Source organism: Leptopilina boulardi, unplaced genomic scaffold (genome assembly GCF_019393585.1).
Source record: "Leptopilina boulardi isolate dan_hultmark-lab unplaced genomic scaffold, ZJU_Lbou_2.1 LbouV2_193, whole genome shotgun sequence".
NCBI lineage: Eukaryota > Metazoa > Arthropoda > Insecta > Hymenoptera > Figitidae > Leptopilina > Leptopilina boulardi.
This window is the reverse complement of record NW_026137744.1, coordinates 1,802,629-1,826,122: the sequence shown is the minus strand read 5'-3', so window position 1 is coordinate 1,826,122 and position 23,494 is coordinate 1,802,629. Positions and strand designations below refer to the sequence as shown.

At 29.0% G+C, this 23,494-nt stretch overlaps 1 protein-coding gene across 2 annotated transcripts in view; it reads right to left on the bottom strand.

Annotated features, from left to right (window-relative positions):
• LOC127277947 (peroxisome biogenesis factor 1) overlaps positions 1 to 23,494 on the bottom strand; it is a 363,271-nt gene that overhangs the window by 80,785 nt on the left and 258,992 nt on the right. For both annotated transcript variants that reach the window (XR_007842435.1, XR_007842434.1), the window contains one exon: positions 15,757 to 15,811. The gene's annotated coding sequence lies outside the window, so the exon portion shown is untranslated. The remainder of the gene's footprint in view (positions 1 to 15,756; positions 15,812 to 23,494) is intronic.

Below are 23,494 nucleotides of genomic sequence, written 5' to 3'. Positions count from 1 at the left end.
AAAAATTTTCAGTAATTGATAATTTAAAATAATGTTTTTATGTATTTATACTTACAATAATATTTAAATTTATACATTGATTGGTAACTCTGATGGTAGATAAACGTTCCGTTCATGACATAAATAAAAACGACGTTTATCGTTGCTTATGCGTTTAATTGATGAAAATCTGTTGAAAATGTATAAACATGTTAATTTTAAAATTTAAATATAATATATTGTAGTAAGTTTTAGTAAATTTTTGAGAAGGACCAGTGAAATTTCAACCTATCAAAATCTACGATGTTTTAGGGTGTCACTTTTTTCTCATAATGATGAGTATTCAAATTTACGAATAATATAAAAAAATAAAAATAATTTAATCATTTTTGTAATAAAACTCGAAAATTATTTTCAAAATTTAAACATCATTTTAGTTTCTATTATCTTTTGCCTGTATCTCAAAAACTTTCTTTATGATTTTAAACAAATAATCGTATATTTTAAAAAATTATAAAAAAAAATTTCTGATTTTTTAGAAAAAAAAATTGTTTCTAGTTTTGAAAAAATATTTTTAAAAAATTATCACCTCTAAATGATTAGTTTTAATCTTAATAGTGAATCTTTAAAAATTTATATTTGGCCGCAATTTTTATTACTTTTCAATAAAAATTTTTTGCCGAAAAATATATAATTTCTACAGTAGACAAAAATATTGTTTAAAATTTTTTTAAAGGTTGAAAAAAATGAAATAACATGAATAAATAATTTAATAAAAAGAATATTGATAGTTGAAAGACAGAAATTTCGGATTAGTTATTTTTGTTTTTATAAAAAAGAAAATAAAGGTTTCAATTATATTATTAGAATTATTTAAGCATAATTTACAAAGAAAAATGTCACTTACCTTGAACATAATATTGTTTTGAAATATTCCATAATCAATATCTATATCACGTTAAATACAATTGTATAATTTATTTCTTCGAAAATATTATTTCGACCAAATAATGAAAAAATCTTGATACACTATACATATAAACATTTTGATTTTTTTAAGACTCTCACGCATTATAAATTGAATCCATCATTGACAAATGATCTTCATAATTATTCCCAAATAGAAATTAAAAATATAATATATATAAACACAAAACGTAATGTCGAATTTTTTCGAAAAATTCTGTTACCTCAATTTACGAAAATTACCATTGACATTTCTATTTGAAAAAAAATTCGTTGCTAACGTTACACACTTCAATTTAAACAAATTCTTATTTACTATAGTATCATTTGTTTTTAAAAAAGAAGCTGATATCTGACACTTATAGTAAAATTTATTTTTATTTTACTGATATCTGAAAAAAGTTTTCTTGATAGTTGACAGTATTATTTTTATTTATAAAAATTTGGATGCCATGGAAAAATCTGCTCCAGATTATAGTGTGATTTGGTTAGAGGGTGAGGACAAACCACGATTAGTTGTCTCCAAATGGATGGTAGAATACGAAGACCAAACGGTTTACTGCTTTTTGCCTTCAGATGAGGATAAAATGAAATTCAACTCTGCTTTATTTAAGCTCAAAGAAGTGGAAAAATCGTGGAATAGTAAACTCGTCTTGAAAATAAAGTATCAGACAGGTATAACCTTTAGTAATACAAAATTATCTATGCTTTGAAAGTATATATTCTCTCTTCTTCTCATTTGACATTATTTATTGGCCTAAAATTTCTTAATTTAAATTTAAGTGCAAGTGGATTGAATTCATTAAAAAGATTTTAATTAATTATTTTGTAATCTTAAATTGACTTAATTATTACTTATTCGATCCAAAGCTTGAATTACACGGATTATAGATTTGAGTGCTTTCAGGGAAAATTGAAATTTTTTTTATCATTTACGATCTATTATTTACAATCATGAAAAAAATATTTTAAAAATTCTTGATGAATAAAAATGATAAAAAGTTTAAAGAAAAAATGAATTTCAAGAAATCATGAAAAACTTGAATAAAATATTTATAGTGAAAAATAATAAAAAGAATCAGAAGTTTAAATTTTTTATTTTTTAAGAATTTAAATTTTTATTTAAAAAATTAACAAATAATTATTTTTTTAATTGTTCAAAATACATTATAATTTTAAATGTCGAAAAATAAATTGAGCTGTCTAAATTTAAAAATTAAATTTCACTCATCTGACTCAAATAATTTTTTAAATGTCAAAAAGTAATTAACTAATTATTTATTATTAACTAATTAACTAATTCTCTTAACAGATGATTTTGCGAAAGGCAAAGATAAGCTGCTCGAAGCTCTCCTCCATTCAGACATAGACAGTCAAATGAGTGACTACGATACAGAATTTTTGAAACGAACGCGTAAAAATCGAGCATCCCAAAATTTGACACCAAACTCTGTTAAAAATACTTCAATTTCGAAAGAAGTAAAATCAGAGACAGCTATCTTTCCTTCTATGCCAGGACCAAGTTTTCAAAGACCATCAAAGTCAACTGCACTGTTCAATCCTCTCTTTCCAAATTTGCAGGTTATTTTTAAATATAAAAATACGTCATCAACTATTTTGAATAATTCATTTTGAAACTAAAAATATTTTTTATAATTTTTATAGGTTATTATTTACATTTTAAAAACTTTATAAAAATTAAACAATTAAAATAAACTAATGAATTTATTTTTATTCCTTCATGTTTAAATACATGTTTTTAATGTTTTGAATTTCCTATATGAGTTCTTAATGGTTAAATTTTATTTAAAAATTATGTTTTTAAAAAGGGCCAAATTAAAAGCAGAAAACCAACGATTGTTTCGAATATCGCATGCAATTCACTGATATTTCCATGCTCCAAACGACCAGCAGAGCGTGAAGAAAGTGAAAAAATAGTAATACAGAAAAATAATGGTAATAATTTTAACAAATTTTAATTAGAGTCATAGAAAATTAAAAATATTGTATATTTTTAATTTAAACAGATAAAAAGTGTTATAAGTACAGTTGTTTTAAAAATTTTCAAAAAGCGTTTCATTTTGTTGTAATAAAAAATTTTTAATTAAAATATAAACAGCTTAGGATATTTAATTTTATATTGTATTCTAATTGTTGAAAAAAAATTTTTTTAGTATTTGAACCTGAAAATAAACGAATGAAAAGTTTATCACCTGAAATAGAACAATTAGGTAATTTAATGAAGTAGAATTTTTAAAATTACAAATGATATTTATTTAAAAAAATAATAAATATATATCATAACTGAAAATCTAGCTCCGGTTCATTCACGAAATTCTGGAAAGCAAGCATCGAGAAATGCATTAGATGATATTCAATATTCAGGTTAGCAGCTATAAAGGTTAACATAATTGACATTCTTTTTATAAAGAATGTAATTAAATTATAATTATTTTCAATTAAATAGATAATGAAGATTCAGTAAATTCACAAAATGCTAATGATGTCTATGGGTTGCAAGCGACAGGAAATGTACCAGGCGATAAACATTCAGGCAAACTAAAATTACTAATTAAATAATTTTAAATAAACTAATTAAATAACAAAAAGAATTTTATTTTAAAAATATTATTAATTTAGCTGTTGGAAGTAATCTTGCTCCAGTCCATTTACAACAGAGCACTAATCATGGTAGTAAAATAGACAAAGGTATAAATGTGAACAAATATTGTTTATAAATAACTTATCTTGAATCATAAAAAATAAAAAATAAAATAAAAAAACCATTTTTTATAAATAAAAAATTATCAAAATTATATCTTGCCAATGCTTTTATAAAATTTAATTAAAAATAATTTTTGAAAATAATAGTTTGAACTAATGTTAATTTACATAACTTGGAATAAATGTACAAATATTTTATTTCGATTTTTAAGATTCTGCAGATGAAAGTAAAGGAGGTGTGAGAAAGAAGTTGATTAAACATAATGGGGACAAATCGTCAAACACTGCTGTTCATGACAGAAAATCGAGTAAAATTAAATTTAAAATTCAATTATTGTCATTAACAAAATTTTTAATTTATTCAAAAACTGTTGTTAATAAATTTTTCTTAATTTTTTTTAAATCCCACAGCAGAAAGTAAAGAAAAGCTGAAACCGCTTAAACCTAATATGGATAAATGTATGGCAAAAATGGCTGCGCGTGATAATAATTCAGGTAAAATTAATTCCGAAATATCATCTACTCTCTAAATCTGAATAAGCGAAATTTCAATAATTCTTCAGCGTATATACGCTAATTGCTATTAGCGGTATACTTTATCGCTTTGAATCAGCGAAATTTCGCTTATTCAGATTTAGAGAGTAGGCAAAATGTAAACTTATAAAATATATATGAGGCATTATTTTTTATTTGTCTTAATAGAAAAATAAAAAATTAAATAATGAAAACTAATAATAATAATAATAATAATAATAATAATAATAATAATAATAATAATAATAATAATAATAATAATAATAAAATAATAATAATCGTATAAATATAGGTTTAACTTTCGAACGATTGATGTTAAATAAAGTAAATGAAGTGATCATTACACAACAAATTGTGGTCGCACGTCTTGATGACTTATCAATAAATCCAACATCAAGCAATGTTGATAACTTTTTTGAATCTGACAAGTGTCCGGAATTTCCAATTCCAACCAAAGAGAAATTTGATGAATTGATCGAAAAACTGACGAGCAAACGATTTTTGGCTAAAGCTGTACGTGTCTTTTAAAATTATATATTTCTTATAAAAATACAAGGGTGTATTCCCCCATCAATTTTAGCAATTTTTAATAATTTTTATAAGGATAAAAATTATTAAAAATTCTTGAAATTTCTAGGGAAATATTACATTTATTATTATTACGTAATATTTTCAATATAGGCTGATGCATTTGGCAAAATTGGAGGAAAAGATCTCGCAAGTATAACAAATAATATCTGCGAGAAATTAGTCAGTAATTCAGTGGCTATAAATTACAGCTGGTCGGGGCGTATAAAGCCAAAATTGCCTTTGAAGAAAACGAATGTGGACAAATTAATAATGGGTAAATAATTAGAAATTATATGTCTCTCGAGTAATTGATTTTAATTTTAAAAATTGAATAATTGTGATAAATTAAAATATTTTATAACCGCGTAGTTTTTTTTAATTTATCAATAAATTGAAAATCAAAAATCTTGGAATCACTTTTAGCTGCAGTTCGTGTAAACAAGCCTAGAGCCACAGATCAGGAAATTGTTGAATTGGTGTCGAAATGGTTTGCGGCCGCAAAAAAGAGAATGAATCGCGAAGAGTTAGTAAAAGAAATTTCTATAATAACAAACTTCATTTAAAAGCTTTAGATAAAAAATTTTTGAAGTAATAAATATGATTGTTGAAAAAACAATTTATCTCTTAAAGGGTTAAATAAATTAATTGGTCATTTTTATGAAATTAAATTAAAAAATCAATTTAAATATATATTTTGCAAAAAAAATTATAACATATTAGGAAGTTAGAAATATAATACGTATATATCTATATATTTAACTTCGTTACATGTATAACAGAAATAAAAAAAATGCAATCGAAGACGAAGTTTCGAACGATGAGGATGAGCCCGAAGATGAAGGCCAAGCCCCTTTGAATAACGATGCGGACGATGAAGAATGAAGAAATTTAATTGTGTTCTTTAAATTTAAATATTTCAATATTTTGATAATTATTATTTAACTTATTTTATAAAAATTAAAAATAATACATTGTTATATTTTGTATTATTAAAAAGAAAAACTATTAAACAATAAAATAAATAATTACAATTTCATATATTTAACTATGCTTATATATCTATATAATATATAATATATTAATATATCTTTATATTGAAAAAAAAATTAGTGTATATTTTACAAAAATATTCTTCGTACATTCCTTAAGAATATACCTAGTATATTCCAAAGGAATATTTTTTGGAATTTTCCGTAGGGATATTTTTGGAATATTCCCCAGGAAAATTCTTGGAATATACCGCAGGAATATTCTTGAAATATTCCACAGGAATATTCTTGGAATATTCCACAGAAATATTCTTGGAATATTCCACAGGAATATTCTTGGTATATTCTATGAGAATATTCGTTTTTTTAAAAATATTTTTGAATATTCCACTGGAATATTCCGGGAATGTAAAAATGGAATGTTCCAGTAGTCGGACATTTTTTCATTCCCGGAATATTCCTGGAATATTCCTTTGGAATATTCCCAATGTTCCAATGGAATATTCCAGGAATGTGAATGGAATATTCCCGTGCTATTTGGGAATATATTTGATTAAAAATTGCTTGTAATCGCGTAATAAAATAATAAAGGAAATATGTTTTTAGGTTAGAAAAATGAAAACATGTGTTTTGACAACAGGAACGGTACTGCCAACTTAAATAATAGCGGTAAATTTAAAAACTTATGAAATTAATTATTATCTACGTAAATAATAATAAATAATTTTTATTTAAAAACTTCTAAATATTCGTACTGGTCAAAATAATCTTTCTGGTGTTGTTGAAATATTAGAAACAATAATTGAAATACAAAATTACTCTGCTTATGATGCCAACTTAGAAATCTGAAATTCCAGCCAATATCATTTTGACTAACATGAAGTTTGTCCCATACTCATTTCGATACCCAAAAGAAAATGAGTTGCAACAAAAATGAGTCCAAGTTTTTTCTGTGATTATAATTTTAAATAGAATATAAGAAATAAAAAATTGTAAAAACTGTTTAAAATAAAAACAGTTTCATAAAATAGGATAAATTTAAGAAAAACTGACAAGGTCATGTTAGGTTTTTCCTATAATATTGGTATTGGTCAGGAACATCGTAACAGCCCTGTTGGATAATAGTCAGTTTGTCTAAGGATCACAGCAAAAGTAGGGAAATCTGGTCAGTACTTCATCAGGCTTTTTATTTCAATTTCAGTCTTACTAAAATTGTCTTGTAATACTGCTATGAAAGTGAGTGGAATTTTAATAAACAGCATCAATTTATTACTGTACTAAATTTGTGTAAACTAATCGTAAAATTTAAAAAATGAGTTTCGATAAACCACATATACAAGAAAAATAAATGTTTGGGAAAAAAAGAATATGTCAAGATTGAATATTTTACATACACGGAGAGAAATTTCTAGAAATATTTACCGTGCTGACACCTGAAAGTAAGTTCAAAGTACTTTCTGGCAGTTTTTACTGTGCTGTCCCTACAATTTTGCATTACAGATTGTAGAGGCAGCACAGTAAAAACTGCCAGAATGTACTTCGCACTCACTTTCAGGTGGCAGCAAGGTAAATATTCCTAGAAATTTCTCTCCTTGTATATGCGTTTCATTTACAAAAATAGTTCCAAAATTTTTTTGTCTTTATATGTAATTAACTTGATGAAAAAAAAGTATCATTATAAAAACACATATCACTGTATAAAGTTTATTTTATTCTGCGTCCTAAGAGTCTACATCTACATTTAAATCAATATAAACATGAAGTAATATATTGTGAAATAAATATATATATATATATATATACAGTGGACTCCGCTTATAACGAACTTCAAGGGACCGTTGAAATTTGTTCGTTATAGCCGAAGTTCGTTATAAACGAAGTTGAATTTAAGATTAGAAAATACGTGGTAATACATATAAGTATATAATTAAAATTTTCATAATATTGTTTTATGTATTTAGTCATTAGTTGGTTAAGATACTAAGATACGTATTATCAATTAATTTATCAAAATAGTTATTATTATAACAATTTAGTAATCGGGGTTTTCACACATTCGCACTTTTTTAGTTTTCAAATTAACTTCTTCTGACGCTTTAAAAATTTTTTCTTTATTCTTCCATATAGTGGATACCGTCGAAGATTTTAAAACACTGATACATTCGAGTTCCTTTTTTCTAATTCTTTTAAAATATCAATTTTATCACTTACAGATAAAATAGTTCTTTTTCTTGAAATCTCCATTTGGCAATAGACAATGTTAGTACGAGGGAAAATTGAAACAGACTGCCCAATAAAGTAAATAAATTTGATATGTTCGTTATAACCGACTTTATTTGGCAACAATGTTTACAATTTTTGCTCGTTATAACCGAATTGCTCGCTATATCCATCTCGCTATAAACGATGCTTCTTACGTTTAATTAACATTGAAACCAACCAAGTATCAAAAATTTGTTCGTTATAACCGACCTCTCGTTATATCCGGACTCGTTATAAGCGAATTCTACTGTATATATATATATATATATTCCTTTTTAAAGTCAATCACGAATTAAAAAAATGTTCCTCGGACATCTTGGGTGGTTTTTAGAGCACAAAGTATATTAGCTGTCGTTGTCACAAGACTCGATCAAAGTGCTTCTTTCCTATCATGACGTATCTTGACACGCGTCACCTACCGTTCATAATCTGATTTAAAAAAAATTTACTTTATTCACCTGTTCTCGCGGACATATATTAAATGTCTTTTATTTTCATTATATAACGGTATACATTTGCACAATTTCAATTTTTTTTATATCTTATTTCTTTTTATTATAATATATTAATTCAATTTTTTAATATTATATAAATTTTCATATGTTTTGCATGCACCTTGAACATTTTTGGGCGAATCCACAAAATCGGTCGATTTCGCATATTATTCACAAATTAAAAATACAAAATTTTTTTATTTGAAATTCAATTGGTTAATCATGAAAGTATCAATAAATATGAAAATGGAATAAACTTTTAGTTGTTTTATTTTTAAACTTGTGTCAAAATCTGTGCAAATCAGTGTCAATACCCAGATAGCACGTAAGTTTGCAGCAACCTTGCAACAAGTTTACCGCGCAATATTGCCAACCTTGCACGGCAAACTAGACTCATGCTTACTGCAAGCTTCAAATGTCCCACCTGACCCAAGCATACATGGTAAACTTGTCGAAAGATTGCACAGTAAGGTTACTGCAAGATTGCACAATAAGAATATCGAAAAATTGCGCTCAGTAAGCTTTCACGATAAGCTTGTAGCAAGGTTGCCAAATAATCTTGCTTTAAACCTAAAAAAATTTTTTTTTAAATGTTTTGTCTAATTTATATGTATAATAAACTTATATAAATTTGACGAAACATTTAAAACAAAATTTTAGGTTTAAAGCAAGGTTATTTGGCAACCTTGCTACAAGCTTATCGTGCAAGCTAACTGAACAATCTTGCGATAATCTTATTGTGCAATCTTGCAATAACCTTAAACTGCAATCTTTCGGTAAGCTTGCGGATAGGTTGCCGTGCAAGGTTGGCAATATTTCGCGGCATTCTCGCCGCAAGGTTGCTGCAAGCTTACCTACGTGCTATCTGGGTAATGTCAGTTTATTGGTTAAATAAAGTTTTTTTTAGAAAATCATAATCAAAAATTGATTGCTCTGTATTTATCATTGTAATTTGTACAATACATTTCATTTTTAATTTTTTCAACTCGCTTTATATCGCGTGATATTTTTTTACGAAGTAATTTTTGGACTTGTAATGCAGCAAGACTTTTATTGTTATTTACTTTTTATTATTATAGGTTAATTTATTTTTCGTTTTTGGCTTTTAACTATAACGGCATTATTAAATTAAAACGAATCACGCAAAAAGATAATTATTTCATGAATAAATTTTAAACGAAATTATATCCATAAATAAAACATGTGCTTGCTATTTGAAATTTTCATCTTTATTAGTCAAAATTGACCGCAGTTCTGTGAATTTGCCAATATGAATGTAAGTCTTTACCAAAGGTGCTATACGAATTTAAAAACTGTTAAACAATCTGACAAAAATATTTTTTTAATTCATCCTTATTATTTTTGGAACATATAGTGCGAATTCGAGTTTGATACCAAATTAAAACAATTCAAAATATCAGTCTCAATAAAGGGTGAGTAAAATTTTTTTAAATTTATTAAATTTGCTTGAAACTATTGCTATTTGGTGACAAAATTTGACAAAAAATATTTCTCGCTTCTTAATCTCATGATACAAATATTATGTTAAAACGCTAATTAAATTAATTAGCATGTTTTTAAAAAATAAAAATACTATTCAATTATTTTTGCCTGGTAAAAGTGTTTGCGCATATAGCTTTGATTTGTCAGGCGCGCGCGCGGCTAAATTCTTTTCATTGTGGGTAGTATGCGTGTAAATTAGCGGCACGTTCTGGATTGTAATTTTATCGAATACGCGAATGGCTGACTGATGTTGATTCAAGGGGAACACGAGTGACATTTCGCGGTCTTTTAACATGTCTCTCGCTTTAACATTGTGTACAACACACCTGCATACACCAATCACGTTCGTCGTCCAACTCTAAAGCGTATACATATATACATATATACATACATTGGGTTATAAATCAACTGGGTATACCTTTTCTCGAAGGTATACCCAATGAAGGGTATATTATTTATGGTCGTTCGTTAGCGCGCAACAGTTCGGTACGTGTCAAGTCTCGCGGTTAGAATTTTCGACGACGACCATATGTGTTCGATAACGTCCAATTCAATCGTCGAAAATTATATATTCTCGTCAGGATTATTAGAGTCTTGTATACGCCATCGACAAGGACCTTATATGATACAATAAAGGCGGTATATCTGTAAGGATTCACATATGTATACAAAAGAAACTCCATATCGTGGTAAAATATCCGATCTCGACAATCAATGAATTTTCTATTGTATCAAAAGTGTTGATGATACCAATATTTATGTATATATATACATATAGATATATAAGATCGATGACTTTTTGGTTTTGTGAACGATTCATTGTATTTTGTAAATATACAACATCGGTTTTAAATTTATAAATAGATCGATAAACATTTTTATAGTGGTTAAAAATTATGACAAAAATAATAATATACTTCCTTTTTTTATAAGTGTATATAACATATATAGTTGAATAATAATAAATATCCGTTTGTAACAATAACAAGTGTTCAATATAAAAATATTTATAAGAATTAAATTATAATGATAATTTTCCTTCCCAATTATATATTAGAATGTGAAAATTTTTTGATCCACGGAAGGTATTTTAAATAACACAAGTTTTATGTCATTTTTTAAATTATTGCTAAGCAACGTTTCGATGACATGGTTTTGTCATACTCTTCAGGCTGATAAAGAAATTTATACACCAATTAAAATAAAAATAAAAAACAACTAAGATACACAAAAACACAGTATTCACAATAAATTAAATAAATAAGTCAATTACCAAGTATAAAATTAAAGTTACATTTTTTGTAATTAGTCAAATGAATATGAAATTTTGTGTCTTATCATGGCAAGCGAATTTTCGAAACTATAACAATAAATATTATAAGTTTGATGCGAATAGTGACGACGACAGGGTGAATGAACTCAAATATAAACAATGCGACAAATAAAAGTGAAGACAAGTCATGAATCTAATCTTTCAATTATAGGAAAGTAAATTTTGTTTAAGTATAAAATATTTTTTCTATTAATAGTATTTTTGTTATTTTTTATATGTAACATTTCAGAAAAACAGCGTTTTTTGAAATCTGGTTCTCGATCGAGAATAACAGTATTAGACCAATAAAATTCATGACCTGGCTCAGATTGATGTTCATTCACTACAGTTTTTTTAGAATTATCAATCTTTTTATGTTCATCAATGCGTGTTTGTAATGTACGTTTCGTTTTACCTATGTAACAGGCTGGACATTTTTTACATTTAAATTTATATACTACATTAGTTTCTGACCATTTTTCGGTTTTATCTTTGCCTAATTTTACAATTGTTTTTAAATTTTTGTTAACTATTGGAATGCTCTGAATATTGTAAGATTTTAAAATATTGGATAACCTAATGAAGTCAGGATAATTAAAAGGGATACAAACTTTTGGGGTTTGTTTAAATATGAGTAAGCGAATATTCTTTAAATTTTGATTGTTAATATTACGAGATTTTAAACAATTTAATCGGACTTTTGTATGTTTTTTAATGAACTCAATAGGATAATCATTGTTAAGAAGAATTTGTTTTAGCTTCATTAGGTTATCATTGTGAAACGACGAGTGTGAGAGTAAAATTGCTCTGTCTATTAAGTTATAGACTATATTTACTTTTTGCTGTACAGAATGAATACAGGTGTATAAATTTCTTTATCAGCCTGAAGAGTATGACAAAACCATGTCATCGAAACGTTGCTTAGCAATAATTTAAAAAATGACATAAAACTTGTGTTATTTAAAATACCTTCCGTGGATCAAAAAATTTTCACATTCTAATTTATAAGAATTATTTCAAAAAGCATTTCTGTTTCAATGCCAATCGCCATCCAAAACTTCTAATAATTTTTTAAACAAATTTTTTTTTAATCCAGCGAGCGTAAGGCTGGGTAAAATTCACACAGTATGATTTTGATGTCTGGATGATTTAACTTATTTCGTCCGGGAAGTCCATTTTTTCCTCTACATTTGCTCTTGCCATTTTCAAAATTCATAGAATAAAAAAATCAGGAAAAGAAGAAGGCGCAAAGCGCCTACATCTAGGGTTTCGTGGCTTTTTAAATTCAGATCAAAAGTTATTTGTATATAATAAATAATTTATAATTACATTACTTGTGAATTGCAATGAATGCCATGGTAACGGTTGCTATGGAAACGGTTTTGCCATGGTAATGGTTGCTATAGAAACGGTTGACATGGTAACGGTTACTATGGAAACTATTCCAGTACTCTCTAAATCTGAATCAGTCATATTTCACTGATTATTAGCAGTAGGCCTTGAGAGGCCCAGACCATAATTTCTGCACGGGAACAATATTGAAAGCCTATTTCTGTTGTACAAATATGTAAAATAAGTAACTTGAGAATACAATCATCACACACACTATATATTTACAGCTCTTACTCCCTGGTGGGAGGGGGATGAATAAGAAAGATTGTATAGTGTGTGCGGACGTTTACGAATTTAAATATCTGGAGGTTAAGAGAGCTTTTGGATGAGACTCGTTTACCACCCTTATCCGAATAAGTGGCCAAGCGAGCACGTATCGCCTCGTAAACTGCGAAAAGGGAGCGAACCCTTTTATTTATCATCATTGGAAGTGAGCGACGCGGAAGTTTGGACGGCCGACGACGGAAATACGTGCCCGTCGGGTAAATGCCAATTAGTTCGCTGAATCGAGCGCGCAAAGGGGAGAGTATGACGCAGAATAAAAGCCGCTTGACTGCCGTGCGCACGAAAGATTTTGAGCTTATACAACATCTATATACACGCGGGGAGAGCAGTGCGCGCATTCGCGGATTCATCCAACTTGAACTAAAGAAGAAAGCAAGGCATAAGGCTCGGGCGACGTTATTGTGTCGCGGGGAACCCCCTTTTCTGTAAATTCGATTCGATGCTTTACGAGAAAAAGGAGGAGACCAAGGTGGAGAAAAAGAGAGAGAATCTAGAATCCTATATATAACTATATTGTACACTCTAGAGAAAATCTACAGGGCGAGAAGTGCGAAACGAGGAGGAAATAAGTGCCCCAGGGGAATTGTTCCCAATCTGAGAATAGCTTTAACCCTTCAAGTGTCCTTACTACACGAAAATACCATTTTCTACCTATATATATATATATATACTATACTTATTGTTCCATTCCCGATTATCACACAATTCTTCACATTTTCCTTCTCTCCTTTTTAATTAAAATCAATTCGTCTTTCTTCCCATTCAAGAGCCAAACAATATTGATTTTCATGCTAATTCTAAAGACGAGGAATTTCTTCATCATAATATATTTCCTCTTTCCGCAACGCAAGAAAAAAAAAAAAACTTTTTTCGAATGAAGATTTTCAATTATAAACGATATATTATTCAGACATATTTCGGAAAATTTTGTTGTCCTCATCTACAAGCACAATTTTATTTGATTTCAAAAGGATTTAATTATTTAAGTTAGGGTCAGTTGCGGTAAATGGGGACGAAATCGCCATTTTTCACAAATTACGTAAGTTTCTTCCTTCAAAAAGTAATATTTGCGGGTTTATTTTTTTTAAGTTGTTATTTACGTTCCCAGGATTAATTTTATGCAGCAGAAAAAATTTAGATAAGCTTTAAACGCATGAAACTGACTGTCCCCATTTACCCCAAAATTTAGAAAATTTCATAAAATTTGGTGTAAATGGGGACAGCATATTTTCTAAGAAAGTTTTAAGAAAAAAGTTTCCTTAAGTATATTACTGCGTATTAAGGGATGAAAAAACTCGAAAAAAATTTGTAGTAGATATATATTAGTTGAACCAATTAAAATTTTTTTATTTTTTTTTATTTTAGTATTTTGTCTCGCATTTGAAAAAAAACAGAATTAAAAATCATACCAAATTTTTTTCTTATTCCTTATGACTCCAATAAAAGAAATTCACTTGAATTTTTGATTTTTGTTAATTTGGTTAATAATGACAAGCTGTCTCCATTTGCACCAAAAATTTGAAAACTCAAGGTAAATGGGGACAGCTTGTCATTATTAATCAAATTGACAAAAATAAAAAATTCAAGAGAATTTCTGTTATGGGAGTCATAAGGAATAAGAAAAAAATTTGGTATGATTTTTAAGTATATGTGACCTGGACAGTTAAAAGGGACCTTTTGTCCGAAAAAATCGATTTTTTATTGATTGGTGTTTCTGATAAAGAAAACTTTTTTCTATCAGAATCACCAATCAATAAAAAATTAATTTTTTCGGACAAAAGGTCCCTTTTAACTGTCCAGGTCACATATGTTTTCTTTGAAATGCTTGACAAAATATTGAAACAGTTTGACTTTGATTTTCAAGTTTTTATGCATTGATCGCGATAACTTTTTTTATCTTGCTGCCAATTGTCAAGATAAAAGCTTGGCAAAACTCAAAACCTCTTGCAGGTGATCTGAGGTTAAAATATTGACATTGAACTTAATTTTAAAACTGTAAATTAAGCTCCAAAACCTCTTGTCCCTATTTACCCCAACTGACCCTATATACTTTATTAATATAATTTTGGAAGTTTTAATAATCTACTTTTTACATTTGAATGATCTACTATACTTCAGTTGACATAAAATATAAATAATTATTAATTTTATTGAAAAATATTTTAAGGTTATACTATGGCGATTCTGTGATTCCCTATATGCACATTTGATGTTATTGATGTGTGAAAAATAAAAAAATTAATTCTGAAAACAGTTTCCCTCTTAGTAATTCACTTAGGAGAGCTTATTGTTGCTTTCAACTAATGTTGAGTAAAGTTTCGATTTGATTTTTATGTAAAAAAAATGCTATTTTATTAAAAGGCTATACCACACGGAGAGAAAAATAATGCGTTTGTAGCATGAAAGTTCTACATTTAAACGAATGGGACATCAGCATACTACGATTGCAAGAAGTTATGCTTTTTCGGTATAATTTTATGCAACTATAGTTTAAGGCCACGCCTCTTAAGCAGGAACGTCCATACAAAATTAACATAGAGGGCTCTCATACTATTAATATTAATATTTAATTATTATTTTTTACTAATTCGTAAAGCAAAAAGACGGACTGTGAATTTACTAACGAAATGTAGTTATTTTTAACTAATTTGGATTTAGAGAATATGATGTTAATATTATTTTTACTAATTTGCAAAAAAATGATAATTAATTTCAAAATAATTATGGAAAAATATATAAAACTTACCGATCGTTGATTCTCTCGATGGAGCAATGGCAGCATTTTCTTTTTGTCATTCAGTCTGAAATATTAGAAAAAATTAGAATTAGAAAAAATATTTAGAAATTAGACAAAAGTTATTGACTTATTTGTTAATTATTTCATTAATTGATAAATAATTTTAAAACAATTTTTGATTATTTTTTAATAAATCAGTTAAAGGTAAAATATTATTGGATGTACAAATTTAAAAACAATATAGTTATTTTGTTATCACAAATAGAATATACTTTCTTAATATTTAAGAAGATGTGTTGGGTAAAAGATTTGTAAATCAACGTAACGGTATGGTCAGAGAACACGGCTTGCGTCCCAAGGGTTCAGGGTTCGATCCCCCACGTATGCAAGATTTTTCAAAAGTATTATTGAGTGTTCTATGTACTATATATGTTGTAATCTTAAATAGAATATGAGTTAGTTATAAAAAAAATTTTTAAAACTTATTCAAAATAAAAATAATCTCACAGAATAGGTTGCTTTAAAGGAAAACTGTTAATAACCTCAGTTATTGTAAATGATGTTTTTTCTATTTATCGTAATTAAATATATAGTTTTTATTGAAGAATTAAAAATATTTTGAGTGATTACTATACTATTATTATTATCTAACCTATTTAAATTTTTTAAGCAATTGAAATTTCTAATGTCCAAAATTTCTCTTAAAAACAATCACTATTAGTATAATTTAAATATTGTAATTTTTTAAAAATTATATATAATTTTTAAAATATTCTTTTCTCATTAAAATAAATACAAAATCATATAAATTAAATAATTTATTATTTTTTCTTTATTAAACGAAGTAATATTTAACATATTACGAACAAAAATATGTAGGGATTAATAAAACTATTCATATTTATTAAAATCAACAAATAAAACACAATTTTCGAAAAACAATTTAAACCTTAAGTGAAGCTTTAATTTGGTCTTTTAGAGAACAACTCATCCACGAATTCAAGCACATAAGATATTTTACAGAATCATTTTCCAATCTGTTCTTGTGTTTTTTCTGATGGTCAAGGATTTTTCATTTTAATAATTTTAATAATTGTCAATAAAATTAGTTAAATATTTGATAAAACTAAAATTTGTAAACTAATAAAAATAGTAAATTAGTAAAAAAGTATGTAAAATTTGACATTCAAATTGAAACATTTTTATAAAATATTTTTGATACGCTCCTTTTGCTTGCTCATCATCTAAATCTATCTGATCATGTATTCTTTTCCTGCTTTTGGTTTTGTTCGTATCTTCTGCCATTTTACTTTTCACAAATAACTTCCTTTTTTATTTTAAAAAATCGATGAAAAAGAGGTATTTTATTATTATAATAAAAAATATATACGTTTGATCGAGATTTCGAAATTACATTCGAACGATCAAAGTCAATCATAAACAAAAGAAAATCACGCTTCTTGGCTTGATAAAATGTATCAATATTCAAGCATATGCAATCGATATCGAGAAATTATTCTTTCATTTTCGAGGTCGTTGATTATGAATCTGGCATCAGATTTTCAAAATTTAAAATATCGGGTTTGATATGGTAAACAAAATTTTTAAAAAACAATTGCATTCGTTTGAAATTTTTTTAATATGTCAGAAATTATCAATTCTTTATTGTTATATTAAACATATTATATATATATGTAATATATTCTCAAAATTCTGTTTCTCAGTGTTATCATATTGAAATTGCATATATCATATTTTTGAATTCAAATATTCACATATATATATATATATATAGTGTCGCACAATAATACAAAACTAGCACGAGTTAAATCCACAGCAGTATATATATACATATAGTAAAGTAAAAGAAAATAATAGAAATAACTGTAAAAAAATTAATTCTAAAGCATAAAAATGCACATATTCACCAATTGAATATAACAATTCTTCCCAGATATAAGTCCTTTTATAAAGTTAAAACTTGTTTGATAAAAAGAGCAAGCAAGTTTTTTTTTAATCGTGCACGCATTTTACAACCCTGCATTGAATTTATATTACTAGAATTAAACATTACCTGCGATCATATTACTTAAACCCCCCCTTTCCCTCCCTCCATCTCGGTCTCTTCTCTTCCTCCACCTGAATATCATCCAACGTCTTCGACGTTGTTAGTCAAGTTGATTTCTTTTTTCAATATATATATATATATATATATACAACTGATTTGTATTTGTATCCTTGCAGCTATTCAATATTCAGTGATGCATGGAATAGTCGCATTTTCATATAAACCCCCCTCCCAACAATTCTCGTGTAATATAGTCAGTAGTCTCATTTATGCAGCGATATAGTTCCGCCTTTCCTGATATATATCCCTATAGATCTCGCGTGATAATCGGAGTTCGCATTTTTATTACAGTGTCCTCAAGACCGAAGAAAGCCATTATATATAGAAGAAATGGGATTCGGCGAAGTTAGTTCCTGGTTGTCGCTCTCAATGTCACTATATGGATCCTGCTTTTTCGTATATAAGAAACGATGACGATGATGATGGTATAGAGGGAGGGTGACAGAGGGGACATATAGAGACCTTTTTTCAAAAGCGGTCTTTTGCGCATACTAATGCGATTGAAATAACATCCGTGCCAATATGGGCAACACACGTATAAACTATCGATAGATTTTTGCTTTTGCATCTCAAATATATATATATATATATAGAAGAATCGCGTGTGATTCTCCCCCCGTTTTTTTTTCGTTTGGAAAGAATTCGATATAATGCTAATTAAAGAAGGGGTTTATTCCCAAGCCAATGAGCACGAAAAGAAATTTGTAACACGCGTGGATTACAAAGAAATCGTTTACGAGCGCAATATATACCACCGGGTATTAAGAATGGGGCGAGTGGAGCCCTCTTCTTTTGGGGTATCCTTTAAAATTTCTTCCTTTCGAAAACGTTTTCAGCTGACGAGAGGCACAATGATATGTTTCGGGCGCGAGCCGAATATATACTTTCATTATTATGAAGAAGCGTAACGGATCTTGCTATCCAACCCGCACCTGAGTCTTTTTTTTTCTCTCTTTCTCAGAGAGTCAATTTCCCGGCAATTATTAAAAAATATTATTCTTGCATAATATTCAACTCTTAGATGCTGTGACCTTTCAAAAAGAACAGCGTGCAAGAGTACATATATATATAGTTGTATAACTATATTTCAAGGCACGAATCTCTGATATATATATCTGCATAAGGACAGTTATATTGCTTTTGATATTCAATTCCTCCAAATGTCACTCACATTTTACATGACTTTTATATTGCATAATTTATTGTAAATATATTTATGAGAAATAGCATTTTGGATCAACCTTTTATATTTCCTATACATATCTATACCAAATTCTGGATGATTCCATGTGTGTCAACTATAAACTACAGAAATTTTGTTCTTTATACTGAATATTTGTGGAGTTTATCCTGAATATTTCGTGACATTTTACAACACTCAGTTTCGTAAAGAGCTGTATCCGCTACTCCGTGATAGTTCTGTAAAATCTACTGAATTAATTTTTTCCATGTATTACTAACAAAAACCATTTTGCTGTTAATGAATGACTTATCTGACACTTTGCTACCCTAATGCTCTCCAAATACCTGGTTTAATTTATAAAAAAGCAATTTTATTCGCTTTTCACAAATTGTTTGAGAATATGTATTATCATTACTTTATTTTATACTTCCTAGAAACTAGGTGTATCTATTTATACATATTATAAATCCTTTAAGAAATTACACAATGAAATGAAAAATTTGCAGTCATCAATCTGTATAAATTTATAACTTCGAGAATAAAAATTTGTTTGACTGTTTCTATACATGAATTATTAACCAATATTAATTGTGTAATTTTACTATTAAAAATTCATTCACAATTAACTTATAATTAAAAGAAGATAATATTTAACTTAAGATAAAAGTATTTAATATTACCACAGGATAAATATTAATAATAACCGAAGGAATAAAATTTTAATGAGATAAATAAAGATGGAAAAGAAGGTTAGATTTAACTTTTGATACACATATGTCATTTTTCTGCTGTTTCCTAAAACATTCATGATGCTTTGTTGAGTTTTCACTACCAAAACGTTTTCTCTTAATTTATATAAAAATTTAGGTACTTTCTGACAACTCTCTCAATGACATTTGAATGTTTAAAACGTTGAAAATGTGCTATTTACAGTTAATTTTTATCAGCCACTATGGCTGCAGATCTTTATTTTTTATAAGAAAAGTTTACCTTTTTAGAATTAAAAATAGATTTCTAAAAAGTCATAAATAAAACATCTTCACTATTATTAATATAATTAATAATACGCGACAGTGAAAATTAGAAGCACTAATAATTTTCAAGAAAATCACAAAAAATGATTCAAAAATAAAATGGTTTGAAAAATATAATATTTGTAACAAGCGATTTCACTATAATACACACATACAAAGTGACTTATGAAGTTTCTTTTATCATCAAATTCCTTTCGGAAGTACCAATTTCAGCCCGAAGATTGTATTCGTGTGTCGATTCAATCGTCTTTTTGAAGAAAAGAAATACGAAGAGAAAGCTACTTTGAGGTTCGAGCGAGGTACAATGAAGCCGACACTGATGATTTTCGCAGACGAGCGATTCGTACCTCTCAGACCTATTATCGTGTGAGAAAAGCCACGAAAAATAAGGGTGACACATAAGGTATATATATAATATATATAAGTCTCGAGTCAACCAGACAAGTAAAATTTCTCCTATCCTTTTTCATATTTGCACCACCTATCTCTCTCTCTCTCTCTTTCTCTCTTCATATATATACGTGTGTGTATGTACATATAAAGTGTCAGAAACACTCTAGTACTCGGTTCGAGTGCTCTAGCACTCGGCGTAAGCTACTTTAAACATGTCAACGCGTCTACAAAATTGGATAGGATAGCAACACATCTTCGCAATCGGATATGCTTCTGTGTCACACACGCTTTGCCAAAATAGTTACCGCACAATTCGACGCTTCTATCGCGACATTCTTCAAAATAAACTGTCTGCGTATACTCTAAAAAAAGAAATCTGATTCCTATATAAGGTTCAATAACTATTTGTCGAAAAAAGTTAAGAAATAAGTATTAGGTTTTATATAGTTTCCTTTAGTATCGATTTTCAATTGTGCAGAAAATTTTACCGGACCCAGATCAGGCACAACCGGGTCCAGATCTGTCCTGGGCCCGGTCTGAATGAAACAGTAAAACTGACCAGGGCTATGCTAATTTGACCGATCTGACCACTATTGTAATTTTTGATAAATTATAAATATTTATCTATAATTAATAAGTAAATAAAACAATAAAATTGATGAACCAGCGTTGAAATCCAGTGACAACAGTGCTACGTATTTGACACCTTGGGTGCTGCAGCATTCAATGCCACAAGGAGGATGGACCATGGAGGCACCTAGTTTCCTAAGGTTCCCTAGGTTCGTTTGGAAAGACTTGGAAGTAGAAGAGGAAGTGCTTCCAGCGTTTCGAGTGTCAGCAGCGGAGGAAGTTTGATTCCGTCTGCAATAGACAACGAGGCCATAAACGAGGAACGCGAAATATGCGTCAGCTTGAGGAAGGAAAAATCTAAGTTCCTACTGAGGATTGAAGAGGAGGTCGTCAAGATGGTAAAGTCTTGCGACATCTAAGAGGTTCTTCATACCTTATAAATTTGGCGAAGCAGAAGCACGCAGAAGCAAGGGGATGTGAAATTGAACTCAGCTTTAAACTATGCAGCATGTAACCGCGGGAGGTCCGGACCAACAAGAGAGAGCGTATCCATGAGAAACGTCTTCTATACGTGGTCATGGAGGCGCAAAAGAAAAAACGAAGTACCGGCAGTCCGGAATAGACAAAAGCTGAAGTAAAAAAGAAAAAGGAGGAAGCACCTCCTTTGAGGAAGGATGCCAAGGTAACGGACGCACCAAACCCGAAACAGTCCAACAAGACGAAGGATTCGAGAGGATCAACAGTGGTCATCCGAGTCGCTACAGGTAAGGCGTATGCTGATGTGTTGGGAAAGCTCCGCAAGGAAGTTAATCCTGACATCACCCACACGAGAGTCTTGTTGGCAAAGCCCACTAAAAAGGGAGACCTCTTGATCAGGGTTGGAGGTGACTCGGACAAGGTAGCTTTTACCGCTGAGTTGATCAAGGCTGTTGGCAGCATGGGTAAAGTGCAGACGGTGAATCGGAAGGTTACACTCGAGATCCGCGACCTGGATTACCTTACCCATGAAGCAGAAGACCAGGAAGCGCTGGAACGAGAACTCGGAAAGCCAGGAAGCAGGAAGGTGACAGTCTTAGGACCCAACAAGCGAGGGATGAAGCTCGCAGTTGTTGTCACCGACCAAGAAGAGGCTGCCAGACTGGAGGAATTGCGGCCCATAAAGATTGGCTGTATGTGCTGCTAAATAAGAAACAGAGTCATGACCGTCCGGGGTCACCGATGCCTGGGTTACGGCCATCTAGCAAGAAGCTGCAAGGAAGCAGACAGATCGGTTGCGTGCTTTAAGTGCGGGGAAGCCGATCATAAGTTTGCGAAGTCCGGCGACAAGGTTTCTTTCAACCACGTCGCTGGAAGTGGACCATGCACAGTCTTTAGGTCAGCTCTCGAGGAAGCCAAGAACACTCTCACAAGAACCAAAGTCCAGCTAAAGGGTGTGGTTTTTAGTGGGTCGACCAGAACAAGACCGATCATCCCTACATAACCTCAGAGCACCGGGCTCAAGGTTTCTGCCTTGGATACCAATGGTCATGCAGATTTTCCACTTCCCTCATAAAAAAAAAATTGATCAATATTATTTTATAAATCTTCATTTAAAATAACAAATTATGAAATTAAAATAGAAAATAAAAATTGAAATTTGCAACAATGAAATAATTAAGATTGTAACAAATAATCATTTAAATTTAGTACCTATCTATAAATTATTTGCCCGCTTTCGCTGTTCAAAATAAATTATTAAAACAAATTAAAGTTCCTTATAAGGGGAGGGTATACACCGAAAAAAATAAAATCTTAAACTGAAAAGAAAATTCCACTCAACATTTACTTTTACATTTTATTTTCAAAATATGAATATTCATCTGAAAAATAGAGGATTTTTTTATTTAAGAAGATTTTTGTTAAATGATAACTTTTAATTTTTCTTTTTCGATTGAAAGTATACGTTTCCAATTGAGATTTTTTTTCTATAATTGAAATTATTCTTCTAGAAATTAAAACAAAAAAAGATACGATATGTGTGACATTTTAATTTAGCGATTAATGAAAGATAATTTAGCAGTAAATAAAAATATTCTAAAAGGTCTTTTTTGAAAAAACGATGAATGGACTATTATTCGATAGATTACACGATCGAGTATAATAATGATAATGGGTATCATACAATGGACTCGCGTCACCTATACACTATACACAAACACACACACAAACATATATATATATATATATATAAATGTGCACTGTGTTTGGTGATGGTGGATATATCAGTAGGGCCGTTGTCTTTCTTTGTCGTGTCATGTTTCTGACACTCGTCATTGGTTTCGATTAGGGGAAAGGACAATCTTGTTAGAAATATTTACACGTGGGCGAATAAAAGAGTATCACTTCTGTTCCCGCAACTTCCCAATTGTGGGCGCGCGGGTGCTCTTGAAATAATCTCTG